Here is a 13825-nt window from a genome sequence, read left to right on the forward strand (position 1 = left end):
ACAGTTGGGCTCTTTCCATAATTTGATTATTGTTGATAATGCTGCAATAAACATTGGGGTGCATGTGTCCCTTTGAATCAGTATTTTTGTATCCTTTGGGTAAATACCAAGTAATGTAATTGCTGGGTCATAGGGTAGTTCTATTTTTATTTAAAAAAATTTTTTTGAAGCTTATTTATTTATTTTGAGAGAGAAAGCATGTGAGTGGGGGGGAGGGGCAAAGGGAAACTGAGAGGATCTTAAGCAGGCTCCACACTCATTGCCAAGCCCCATGGGGGGGGCTTGATCCTGCAACCCTAGGATCATGAACTGAGCCAAAATCAAGAGTCTGATGCTCAACTGCTCAGCTCAGCCAACTGAGCCACCCAGACGGCCTGAGTTTGATGTTTTTTTTAATAGATTTTGGATACTAATCCTTTTTCAGATATGTTATTTGTGGGGCACCTGGGTGGCTCAGTTGGTTAAGCGACTGACTCTTGATTTCAGCTCAGGTCATGATCTCACGATTTGTGAGATTGAGGCGCCCCGCCCAACCCCCGTTGGGCTCTGTGCTAACAGCAAGGAGTCTGTTTGGGATGTTTTCCCTGTCTCTCTTTCTCTCTCTCTCTGCCTTTCTCTCTCTCTCTTTTTGAGAGAGAGAGGCTACAAGTGAGTGAGGGGCAGAGAGAGGGAGAGAGAGAGAGAGAGAAAAGTGTGGCTCACCCAAAGCAGGGCTCATGCTCACCTGATGTGGGGCTCGGAATCACTAACTGTGGAATCATGACCTGAGCTGAAGTTCGATGCTTAACTGACTGAGTCACCCAGGTGCCCCTCTCTCTCTCTCAAAATTAATAAACTGAAAAAAAGATATGTCATTTGCAGATATCTTCTCCCATTTTGTAGGTTGGCTTTTAGTTTCGTTGACCATTTCCTTCACTGTGCATAGGCTTTTTATCTTGTTGAAGTCCCAATAGTTCATGTTTGCTTTTGTTCCTCTTGCCTCCAGTGACCTATCTAGTAAGAAGTTGCTCCAGCCCAGGTCAAAGAGGTCGCTGCCGGTTTTCTCCTCTAGGAGTTTGATGGCTTCCAGTCTCACATTTAGGTCTTTCACCCATTTTGAATTTATTTTTGTGTATGGTGGAAGAAAGTGGTCCAGTTTCATTCTTCCTGCATGTCACTGTCCAGCTTTCCCAAAATCATCTGTTGAAGAGACTGTCGAATTTGCCTTTTCTTAATCTTTCCCTCTTAGGGTGGTAGCACACCACCTATCCAGTTTAGTGGTTTTGTAAGGAGAGACCATTGCTGTAGGCAGAATACTCCCATCCTAAACACTGGCACTAAAGAGCTTTTCTTTTATAGGAAAGAATTTACAAGACCGGGAAGTGGGATAAGTGGGTGGGGTGATAGGCTAGTTGGTCAGGGAGGTCAGCTGATTGTCGGGGGGGGGGCTGTAGAGGGTTGATCTGAGTCCCTGTGCTCAGGGGTGAGTTCAGGAGGAGAGAAGCTTGGCTGAAGTTTAGTGAACTCAAATTAAATTCAGAGGCATTTTATCTAAGTAGTTTAGTGGGGACAAACAGTGGAGCTACTCATTCATGAGACAAAGGTGGGAATTTGGATGGTCTGTGCCTGGCATTGTCAAAGGTAAACAAGGGGTCATCATCCTGCCCTATCTAAGTCATGCAGGGAAGGGTGTTTCATTGTATTCGGGCATTTCCCAGAACACAAAAAGGGCTGGGGAATTTCTTGCCCATCACAGTTTTCCAGGAGCACAGGGTTTGGGTGTGAAGCTTGACATTGTGAGTATAAAAACCTTCTGTGGTTTCTCTAAGTTCTCAAAACTGGCTACACATCTCCCCCTCTTCTCACTTTTCATCCCAATCTAACTCTAGCAGATCCTTTGACATTTCCTTCAATATGTGTACAATCATCTCTTCTGCTCCCAAGGAGTCCCCATTCTCACCTGGACCCTGCTGTTGCCCCTTACCATCCACCCCCACTTTTACTGTCTCTTTCCCTGTTCTGTCCTATGAACAGCTGCCAGTATGATCTTTTTTTATTTTTCACTTTAAAAAATTTAAATCCAACTTAGTTAACATATAATGTAATAATAATTTCAGGAATAGAATTTAGTAATTCATCACTTACATATAATACCCAGTGCTCATCCCAACAAGTGTCCTCCTTAATGCCCCTCACCGCTGTAGCCCAGCCCCCCTTCCAACATCCCCCCCAGAAACCCTTAGTTTGTTCTCTGTATTTAAGAGTCTCTTGGGGCACCTGGGTGGCTCAGTTGGTTAAGCGTCCCACGTTGGCTCAGGTCATGATCTCAGTCTGTGAGTTCAAGCCCTTCGTCAGGCTCTATGCTGACCACTCAGAGCCTGGAGCCTGCTTCAGATTCTGTGTCTCCCTCTCTCTCTGTCCCTCCCACACTCGCACTCAAAAGTAAAATAAAAACATAGAAAAACAATGCTAATATCATCCTCAATGGGGAAAAACTGAGAGCTTTCCCCCTAAGGTCAGGAACAAGACAGGGATGTCCACTCTTGTCACTGTTATCAACATAGTATTGCAAGTCTTAGCCTTAGCAATCAGATAACACAAAGAAATAAAAGGCATCCAGATTGGCCAGGAGGAGGTCAAACTTTCACTCTTTGAAGGTGACATGATACTCCATATTGAAAGCCCAAAAGATTCCACCAAAAATCTGCTAGAACTGATCCATGAATTCAGCAAAGTCGCAGGATATAAAATCAATGCACAGAAATCGGTTGCATTTCTATACACCAATAATGAAGCAACAGAAAGAGAAATCAAGGAATCGATCCCATTTACAATTGCAGCAAAAGCCATAAAATGCCTAGGAATAAATCTAACCAAAGAGGTGAAAAATATATACACTGAAAACTATAGAAAGCTTATGACAGAAATTGAAGAAGATACACACAAAATGGAAAAATATTCCATGCTCCTGGATGGGAAGACCAAATATTGTTAAAATGCCGATGTGACCCAAAGCAATCTACATATTCAATGCAATACCTATTAAAATAACACCAGCATTCTTCACAGAGCTAGAACAAACAATCCTAAACTTTGTATGGAACCCATACCCATACCCTTTGTATGGAACTTTGTGAAGACCCCCAAATAGCCAAAGCAATCCTGAAAAGGAAAACCAAAGCTGGAGGCATCACAATCCTGGACTGCAAGCTGTATTACAAAGCTGTAATCATGAGGACAGTATGGTACTGGCACAAAAACAGACACTCAGATCAATGGGACAGAATAAAGAACCCAGAAATGGACCCACAAACGTATGGCCAACTAATCTTTGACAGAGCAGGAAAGAATACCCAATGGAATAAAGACAGTCTCTTCAGCAAATGGTGCTGGGAAAACTGGACAGCGACATGCAGAAGAATGAACCTGGACCACTTTCTTACACCATACACAAAAATAAACTCAAAATGGATGAAAGACCTAAATGGAAGACAGCAAAGCATCAAATCCGAGAGGAGAAAGCAGGCCAAAACCTCTTCAACCTCAGCCGCAGCAACTTCTTACTCGACACCTCTCCGGAGGCAAGGAAAACAAAAGCAAAATGAACTATTGGGACTGCATCAAAATAAAAAGCTTCTGCACAGCAAAGGAAACAATCAGCAAAGCTAAAAGGCAACCAACAGAATGGGAGAAGATATTTGCAAATGACATATCAGACAAAGGGTTAGCATCCAAAATCCATAAAGAACTTCTCAAACTCAACACCCAAAAAACAAAGAATCCAGTGAAGAAATGGGCAAAAGACATGAAGAGACACTTCTCCAAAGAAGACATCCAGATGGCCAACCGACACATGAAAAGATGTTCAGCGTCACTCATCATCCAGGGAAATACACATCAAAACCACAATGAGATACCACCTCACACCTGTCAGAATGGCTAACATTAACAACTCGGGCAACAACAGATGTTGGCGAGGATGTGGAGAAAGAGGATCTCTTTTGCACTGCTGGTGGGAATGCAGGCTGGTGCAGCCACTCTGGAAAACAGTCTGGAGGTTCCTCAAAAAATTAAAAATAGAACTACCCTACGACCCAGCCATTGCACTACTAGGTATTTATCTAAGGGATACAGGTATGCTGTTTCGAAGGGGCACATGCACCCCAGTGTTTATAGCAGCACTATCAACAATAGCCAAAGTATGGAAAGAGCCCAAATGTCCATTGATGGATGAATGGATAAAGAAAATGTGGTATATATACACAATGGAGTATTACCCGGCAATCAAAAAGAACAAAATCTTGCCATTTGCAACTATGTGGATGAACTAGAGAGTATTATGCTAAGCAAAATTAGTCAGAGAAAGACAAATATCATAGGACTTCACTCATGAGGACTCAAAGATACAAAACAGATGAACATAAGGGAAGGGAAGCAAGAATAACGTAAAAACAGGGAGGGGGCCAAAACATAAGAGACTTAAATATGGAGAACAAACAGAGGGTTGCTGGAGGGGTTGTGAGAGGGGGATAGGCTAAATGGGTAAGGGGCATTAAGGAATCTACTCCTGAAATCGTTGTGCTATATGCTAACTAACGAATGTAAATTACAAAAAAAATAGTAATAATAACAATAAATTCAATTTTAAAAAAGTCTCTTATATAGTTTGTCCCCCTTGCTAGTATGTTCTTTAAAAATATAAATAGGAATAGAAAATTCTTAGAAAACTCCTGCTAGCCTGCCAGTCACAAGGTGTAAATCCAGATTGGATCTAGGCTTGTTTGCCCTGATCTTGACCAGGCTCCTGGCCCCTCTGCCACCCTCTCCCATCACTCTCCTCTCCAGACACCCAGGTCACAAGCTCCAGCCACACCTGCACGGGCTTTCCTCCCTGTTGAGCATCTGCGTGGAGCTAGATCACCACCGCCCCCCCTGCCCCTCCCCCTTTCATTTTCCTGAGACCCTTTTCCTTCAGGGCTTCCAAAGGCCAGGACAAGGTGGGAGTGGAGCCTCAGGAGCCCCCAGTCTGCCTGCATTAGGGTTGGGGCCTTTAGGGCTTGAGATGTTTGAGGTATAGAACTACATTTTACCTTGTATTCTTTTTATTAACTTGGGCAATTGACTTGGTAAACTTCTCTGAACTTGAGTACCCTCAACATCACAGGAGGTTTCAAGCCTTCCTCATGGACAGCAAGGCCCCCAGGCCTCTCTTCTGGTTGTGAGAGACAGGATTGCCATGGCCTTTTAGGAAACCCGTGTGCCTGCAGGCATTTGCTTTGTTTGTGTGCGAGGTCATGGGTCATGTGATATAGCCTCCAGGCAGGTGCTAGCTGGAGTCTAGGGCTTGGCCAGCTTCTCACATCCACCTCTTGTCCTCTAGCAATGCCTGGTCTAGTCCACCTGTGTCCAGGAAGGAATTGTGGAGGCTGAAGTGATGGCTCCAGGGTTGCTGACAACCTGGTCATAGGTAATCATATTAAATCAAAATCCCCCTTGGGGTGCTTGGGTGGCTCAGTCAGTTAAGCGGCCAAGTCTTGAGTTTGGCTCATGCTTCATGGTCTGCGAGTTTGATCCCCACTTCAGGCTGTGCGCTGACAGCACAGAGCCTGTTGGGATTCTCTCTCTTCCTCTCCCTGCCCCTCCCCTGCTCATGCACACACACATTCTCTCTCTCTCTCTCTCTCAAAATAAGTAAACAAACATAAAAAAATCCCCTCATTCCAATGTGACATCTCCCTCCCTGAGGTTGGCTGTGTCTCCTTTTGTGGCCTGGAGCCTTCCAACCTGACCAGGACTTGTCTCCATACTCCTCAGGACCATTAGCCTCTAATGAATGGTGGTGGCTAAGGGACTTCCCAGAGAATGTTCAGTATTTGTGAATGTTTTTCGGCGCCTGTTCATACTAGCTCAATAGTCACTTCAGAGCTTCAGAGCTATGGCAGAAAACCAAGAAAAGGCTATGTGCTGACTTTGTCTCAGGAATTCATGGAGACATAATTCATTCGTTTCCTGAGTATTTGTCCCAGGCCTCCATAGGCTCAGGGCTGTGTGGTGTCTCGCCTAGGGGACCCAGGCTGGATGGGATCACAGACTAGTTGCACAGAGAAAAGTTCAACCCCTTGTTGAAGAGCTAATAAATCAATGAGGCCAGATGAGATTGCTGAGGATGTGTGAGTGGAGAGAGACGAGAGGTGAGGAATCGCCCCTGCCCCACCTGAATGTCCCATTCCTTGGTCTTCTGGGGCCATCCTCACACCCCACCTTCCTGGGACACTGATGGAGATGGGCCTTGGCTGAGCCCAAATGTGTGTGATGTTTCAGGATTCAGCGACCTTTGAGGAAGTAGCAGTGGACTTCCCCGAGGAGGAGTGGGCACCACTGGACCCTGATCAGAAAATCTTGCGTAGAGACATGATGCTGGGCAACTATAGGAGCCTGGCCTCCGTCAGCCTAATCTCTTCATTCATAGGTTTCTGCTGCAAATATTTCTTCAGCACCTGTTACATTCCAGGAACTGTTCTTGGTCTTGGGAAAAGAGTAGTGAAGAGGGAGATGTGGCCCACTCTTGAGGAGTGACAGGGTACAGCAGGAGTGGCCACACTTTTCCTTAAAAGGCCAGAGAGGAAATATTTTCAGCGTAGTGGGCCATAGTGTTTCTGTTGCAGCTACACACAATGATGCAATGCTACCCATGTAGTGGCCAGTGTAGTGAGGAATGTAAACAAATAGGCAGAGCCATGTTCCAATGAAACTATCTTTGCAAAAGCAGGCGGCTAACCCCTGGGGTCTCGTCACTAGTCCGTACTCTAGCATCTTCCCCTTGAGAATGGAGATTCGTCTCTTATGCCAACCTTAGTTTTTTCATGTTTAGAAGCTTTGGTGTGGCTCTGAGCTTGGGTCTGAGGATCCCCAGTCCCTCCAGGACACGACGTGAGGTAGTTTGTTTGGGTCCTGGGTACCATCATCACTGCCCATGGGGCCACACATGCCCGTCCTCTGAAAGTGGTGGTCCCACTCTGAGGGGAGGTTGCCTTTTCACCCTGCACGTTCCGCCTGATGTGTCTTTCTCTGTGTACAGGGTATCATTTCCATAAACCCAACCTGCTCACCCATAAGGAGCTGAGGACCAAGAAGAGGAGAGTTCTAATTGTCCAAGAAACCCGTTCAGGTGAGCCTCAGGCAAAAGGAACTCCATTTAGGACATTTCTAAAATGTCATGATTTTTTTTTTTAATTGAAGTATAGTTGACACAGCATTACATTAGTTTCAGGCGTACAACACAGTTATTGGACAGCAAGTTTATATGTTATACTGTGTTCACCCCAAGTGTAGCTACCATCTGTCACCATACACCACTATTACAATGTCATCTAAAATGCTCTCTTGTTTGGGGACTCCTGGGTGGCTCAGACGGTTAAGCGTCTGACTTTGGCTCAGGTCATGATCTCGCGGTCCGCGAGTTTGAGCCCCGGGTTGGGCTCTGTGCTGACAGCTCAGAGCTGGAGTCTGCTTCAGATTCTGTGTCTCCCTCTCCTGCCCTTCCCCTGCTCTTTCTCTGTCTCTCTCCCCAAAATAATTAAACATTAAAAAAATTTTTTTTAATGTTATCTTGTCATAAATCATCTCAGGCCACTTGGGATGAGTTTCGTCTTGAGGCTTTGGATTCCCTTCCTCTCCTCCCTTTTCTCCTCCACTTTCTATGGCTTCTAGAGAAAACTCTGCCCTGCTTCCTTTCTTCAGAACATTTCCACTTTTGTAAATAAAGTTTTATTGGAACACAGGCCCACCAATTTGTCCATTTGTCTACTTTCCCCAAGCTTGGCTTGCCCCATAGTGTCCTCTATCAGACTGTTAGCAGCCCTCTCTTTCCTGCCAAATTATTTCTTAGCATTTCCATCCCTTGTTTCTGTCATTGTCAAATTGTTCATATTGCTGAAATCCTTAAAAGTACATCTTTAAATATTGGGGCATTCTTTCCTATCACAATTGACTTCTCATGTTTGGAGTCAGTCTACAGTCTATGAAAAAAAGCTACATGGGTGTGGCTCTTTGTTTTTGTCTGTTTTTAAGAGGTTTTTTTTTAATGTTTTATTATTTTTTATTTGAGAGAGAGACAGGGACAGAGAGTGAGCAGGGGAGGAAAGAGAGACAGAGATAGGATCTGCAGCAGGCTCCAGACTTCAAGCTGTCAGCACAAGGCCTGATGAGGGGCTTGAACTCAACAAGCAGTGAGATCATGACCTGAGCTGAAGTCGGATGCTTGACCAACTGATCCACCCAGACGCCCCTTAAGAGTTTATTTAAGTAATCTCTACACCTAGCATGGGGCTTGAACTCACAACCCAGAGGTCAAGAGTTGCATGTTCTACCGACTGAGCCAGCCAGGACCCCCCCCCCCCCCCCCCACTTTTTAAAAAATAATTTATTTATTTATTTATTTATTTATTTATTTTTATTTTTGGGACAGAGAGAGACAGAGCATGAACGGGGGAGGGGCAGAGAGAGAGGGAGACACAGAATCGGAAACAGGCTCCAGGCTCCGAGCCATCAGCCCAGAGCCTGACGCGGGGCTCGAACTCACGGACCGCGAGATCGTGACCTGGCTGAAGTCGGACGCTTAACCGACTGCGCCACCCAGGCGCCCCAATAATTTATTTATTTTTAAATTTACATCCAAATTAGTTAGCATATAGTGCAACAATGATTTCAGAGGTAGATTCCTTAATGCCCCTTACCCATTTAGCCCAACCCTCCTCCCACAACCCCTACAGCAACCCTGTGTTTGTTCTCTATATTTAAGAATCTCTTATGTTTTGGCCCCCTCCCTGTTTTTATGTTATTCTTGCTTCCCTTCCCTTATGTTCATCTGTTTTGTATTTTTAAGTCCTCATGAGTGAAGTCCTATGATATTTGTCTTCCTCTGACTAATTTTGCTTAGCATAATACCCTCTAGTTCCATCCACATAGTTGCAAATGGCAAGATTTCATTCTTTTTGATTGCCAAGTAATACTCCATTGTGTTCATGTGCGTGTGTGTGTGTGTATACCACATCTTCATCCATTCATCCATCGATGGACATTTGAGCTCTTTCCATACTTTGGCTATTGTTGATAGTGCTGCTATAAACACTGGGGTGCATGTGCCCCTTCGAAACAGCACACCTGTATCCCATGGATAAATGCCTAGTAGTGCAATGGCTGGGTCGTAAGGTAGTTCTATTTTTCATTTTTTGAGGAACCTCCAGACTGTTTTCCAGAGTGGCTGCACCAGCCTGCATTCCCACCAGCAGTGCAAAGGAGATCCTCTTTCTCCACATCCTCGCCAACATCTGTTGTTGCCCAAGTTGTTAATGTTAGCCATTCTGACAGGTGTGAGGTGGTATCTCATTGTGGTTTTGATGTGTATTTCCCTGGATGATGAGTGACGCTGAACATCTTTTCATGTGTCGGTTGGCCATCTGGATGTCTTCTTTGGAGAAGTGTCTCTTCATGTCTTTTGCCCATTTCTTCACTGGATTCTTTGTTTTTTGGGTGTTGAGTTTGAGAAGTTCTTTATGGATTTTGGATGCTAACCCTTTGTCTGATATGTCATTTGCAAATATCTTCTCCCATTCTGTTGGTTGCCTTTTAGCTTTGCTGATTGTTTCCTTTGCTGTGCAGAAGCTTTTTATTTTGATGCAGTCCCAATAGTTCATTTTGCTTTTGTTTTCCTTGCCTCCGGAGAGGTGTCGAGTAAGAAGTTGCTGCGGCCGAGGTTGAAGAGGCTTTTACCTGTTTTCTCCTCTCGGATTTGATGCTTTGCTGTCTTCCATTTAGGTCTTTCATCCATTTTGAGTTTATTTTTGTGTATGGTGTAAGAAAGTGGTCCAGGTTCATTCTTCTGCATGTCGCTGTCCAGTTTTCCCAGCACCATTTGCTGAAGAGACTGTCTTTATTCCATTGGGTATTCTTTCCTGCTCTGTCAAAGATTAGTTGGCCATACGTTTGTGGGTCCATTTCTGGGTTCTTTATTCTGTCCCATTGATCTGAGTGTCTGTTTTTGTGCCAGTACCATACTGTCCTCATGATTACAGCTTTGTAATACAGCTTGCAGTCCAGGATTGTGATGCCTCCAGCTTTGGTTTTCCTTTTCAGGATTGCTTTGGCTATTTGGGGGTCTTCACAAAGTTCCATACAAAGGGTATGGGTATGGGTTCCATACAAAGTTTAGGATTGTTTGTTCTAGCTCTGTGAAGAATACTGGTGTTATTTTAATAGGTATTGCATTGAATATGTAGATTGCTTTGGGTCACATCGGCATTTTAACAATATTTGGTCTTCCCATCCAGGAGCATGGAATATTTTTCCATTTTGTGTGTATCTTCTTCAATTTCTGTCATAAGCTTTCTATAGTTTTCAGTGTATACATTTTTCACTTCTTTGGATAGATTTATTCCTAGACATTTTATGGCTTTTGCTGCAATTGTAAATGGGATCGATTCCTTGATTTCTCTTTCTGTTGCTTCATCATTGGTGTATAGGAACGCAACCGATTTCTGTGCATTGATTTTATATCCTGCAACTTTGCTGAATTCATGGATCAGTTCTAGCAGGTTTTTGGTGGAATCTTTTGGGCTTTCCATATGGAGTATCATGTCACCTTCAAAGAGTGAAAAGTTTGACCTCCTCCTGGCCGATCTGGATGCCTTTTATTTCTTCGTGTTGTCTGATTACTGAGGCTAAGACTTGCAGTACTATGTTGAATAACAGTGGCAAGAGTGGACATCCTTGCCTGGTTCCTGACCTTAGGGGTAAAGCTCTTAGATTTTCCCCATTGAGGATATTAGCTTTGGGTCTTTCATATATGGTTTATGATCTCAAGGTATGATCCTTCTATCCCTACTTTGAGGGATTTTATCAAGAAAGAATGCTGTATTTGGTCAAATGCTTTGTCTGCATATTGAGAGGGCCATGTGGTTCTTGTCCTTACTTTTATTGATGTGATGAATCACATTGATTGTTTTGTGGATATTGAACCAGCCCTGAATCCCAGGTATAAATCCCACTTGGTTGTGGTGAATAATTTTTTTAATGTATTGTTGGATCCAGTTGGCTAATACCTTGTTGAGGAATTTTGCATCCTGTTTATCAGGGAAATTGGTCTATAGTTTTTTTTTTTTTTTTTTTTCAATGTTTTTTATTTTATTTTTGGGACAGAGAGAGACAGAGCATGAATGGGGGAGGGGCAGAGAGAGGGAGACACAGAATCGGAAACAGGCTCCAGGCTCCGAGCCATCAGCCCAGAGCCTGACGCGGGGCTCGAACTCACGGACCGTGAGATCGTGACCTGGCTGAAGTCGGACGCCCAACCGACTGCGCCACCCAGGCGCCCCGGTCTATAGTTTTTTTTAGTGGGGTCTTTGGTTTTGGAATCAAGGTAATGCTGGCTTCATAGAAAGAGTTTGGAAGTTTTCCTTCCATTTCTATATTTTGGAACAGCTTCAAGAGAATAGGTGTTAACTCTTCCTTAAATATTTGGTAGAAATCCCCTGGAAAGCCATCTGGCCCTGGACTCTAGTTTTTTGGGAGATTTTTGATTACTAATTCGATTTCTTTACTATTTATGGGTCTGTTCAAATTTTCTATTTCTTCCTCTTTCAGTTTTGGTAGTTTATATGTTTCTAGGATTTCTCTATTTCTTCCAGGTTGCCCGTTTTATTGGTGTATAATTGCACATAATATTCTCTTATTATTGTTTTTATATCTGCTGTGTTTGTTGTGATCTCTTTCATTCTTGATTTTATTTATTTGGGCCCTTTACTTTTTCTTTTGGATCAAATTAGCTAAGGGTTTATCAATTTTGTTAATTCTTTCAAAGAACCAGCTCTGGTTTCATTGATCTATTCTACTGTTTTTTGGTTTTGATAGCATTGATTTCAGCTCTAATCTTTATTATTAACTGTCTTCTTCTGGTTTTGGGTTTTATTTGCTGTTGTTTTTCCAGTTCTTTGAGGTATAAGGTTAGGTTGTATATCTGAGGCCTTTCTTCCTTCTTTAGGAAGGCCTGGATTGCTATTTTATACTTCCCTCTTATGACTGCCTTTGTTGCATCCCAGAGGTTTTGGACTGTGGTGTTATCATTTTCATTGGCCTCCATGTATTTTTTAATTTCCTCTTTAATTTCCTGGTTAGCCCATTCATTCTTTAGTAGGATGTTCTTTAGTCTCCACGTATTTATCTTTCCACATTTTTTCTTGTGGTTGATTTCGAGTTTCACAGCCTTGTGGCTGAAAATATGCATGATATGTCTCGATCTTTTTGTACTTGTTGAGGGCTGATTTGTGTCCCAGTATGTGATCTATTCTGGAGAAAGTTCCATGTGCCCTGGAGAAGAATGTGAATTCCGCTGCTTTAGGATGAAATGTTCTGAGTATATCTGTAAGTCCATCCAGTCCAGTGTGTCATTCAAAGCCATTGTTTCCTTGTTGATTTTCTGTTGAGATATCTGTTACTGTAATTGGGGTGTTGAAGTTCCCTACTATTATGGTATTATCAATGAGTTTCTTTATGTTTGTGATTAATTGATCTATGTATTTGGGTGTTTCCAAAATGTTTACATTGTTAGATCCTCTTGTTGGATAGACCCCTTAATTATGATATAACGCCCTTCTTCATCTCTTGTTACATCTCTTTATTTTAAAGTCTACATCGTCTGATATAAGTATGGCTACTCCAGCTTTCTCTTGGCGACCATTAGCATGATATATGGCTCCCCATCCCTTACTTTTAATCTGAAGGTGTCTTTAGGTCTAAAGTGGGTCTCTTGTAAATAGCATATAGATGGATCTTGTTTTCTTATCCATTCTGTTACCCTGTGTCTTTTGATTGGAGCATTTAGTCCATTGACGTTTAGAGTGAATACTGAAAAATGTGAATCTATTGCTATTATGTTGTCTGTAGAGTTGGAGTTTCTGATGGTGTTCTCTGGTCTTTTCTAGTCTTTGTTGCTTTGGTCTCTCTCTCTCTCTCTCTCTCTCTTTTTTTTTTTGTCTTTTCTCCCCTCAGAGAGTCCCCCTTAAAATTTCTTGCAGGGCTGGTTTAGTGGTCACGAACTCCTTTAATTTTTGTTTGTCTGGGAAAATTTGTCTCCTGCTATTTTGAATGACAGCCTTGCTGGATAAAGAATTCTTGCCTGCATATTTTTCTGATTCAACACATTGAATATATCCTGCCACTCTTTTCTGGCCTGCCAAGTTTCTGTGTGTAGGTCTGCTGCAAACCTGATCTGTCTTCCCTTGTAGGTTAAGGACTTTTTTTCCCTTGCTGCTTTCATGAGTCTTTCCTTGCCTGAGTGTTTTGTGAGTTTGACTAGATATGCCTTTTTGATGGTTGGTTTTTGTTGAATCTAATGGGAGTCTTCTGTGCTTCCTGGATTTTGATGTCTGTGTCTTTCCCCAGGTTAGGAAAGTTTTCTGCTATGATTTGCTCACATAACCCTTCAACCCCTTTTTCTCTCTCTTCATCTCTGGGACCCCTATGATTCTGATGTTGTTCCTTTTTAATGAGTCACTGATTTCTCTAATTCTTAAATTGTGCTCTTTTGCCTTAGTCTCGCCTTTTTTTCCTGCTTCATTTTTCTCCATAAGTTTGTCCTCTATATCTCTGATTCACTGTTCTACCTCATCCATCCTTGCCACCGTGGCATCCCTTTGAGATTGCAGCTCAGTTATAGCATTTTTATTTCATCCTGACTAGCTTTTTACTTCTTTTATCTCCTCAGAAAGGGATTCTCATCTATTTTCAACCCCAGCTAGTATTCTTTTTAAAAAAATTTTTTTTTCAACGTTTTTTATTTATTTTTGGGACA

General features: G+C 42.8%; 1 long non-coding RNA gene across 1 annotated transcript in view; it reads left to right on the forward strand.

The window, feature by feature from the left end:
- The window catches only part of LOC131511081 (uncharacterized), a 52869-nt gene that overhangs the window by 5050 nt on the left and 33994 nt on the right, over window positions 1-13825 (forward strand). Inside the window, exon 2 of the long non-coding RNA XR_009261331.1 lies at window positions 7058-7147. This is a non-coding gene — a long non-coding RNA (uncharacterized LOC131511081). The remainder of the gene's footprint in view (window positions 1-7057; window positions 7148-13825) is intronic.

The sequence above is a fragment of the Neofelis nebulosa genome, chromosome 4, assembly GCF_028018385.1.
Source record: "Neofelis nebulosa isolate mNeoNeb1 chromosome 4, mNeoNeb1.pri, whole genome shotgun sequence".
In the NCBI taxonomy this organism is placed as follows: Eukaryota; Metazoa; Chordata; class Mammalia; order Carnivora; family Felidae; genus Neofelis; species Neofelis nebulosa.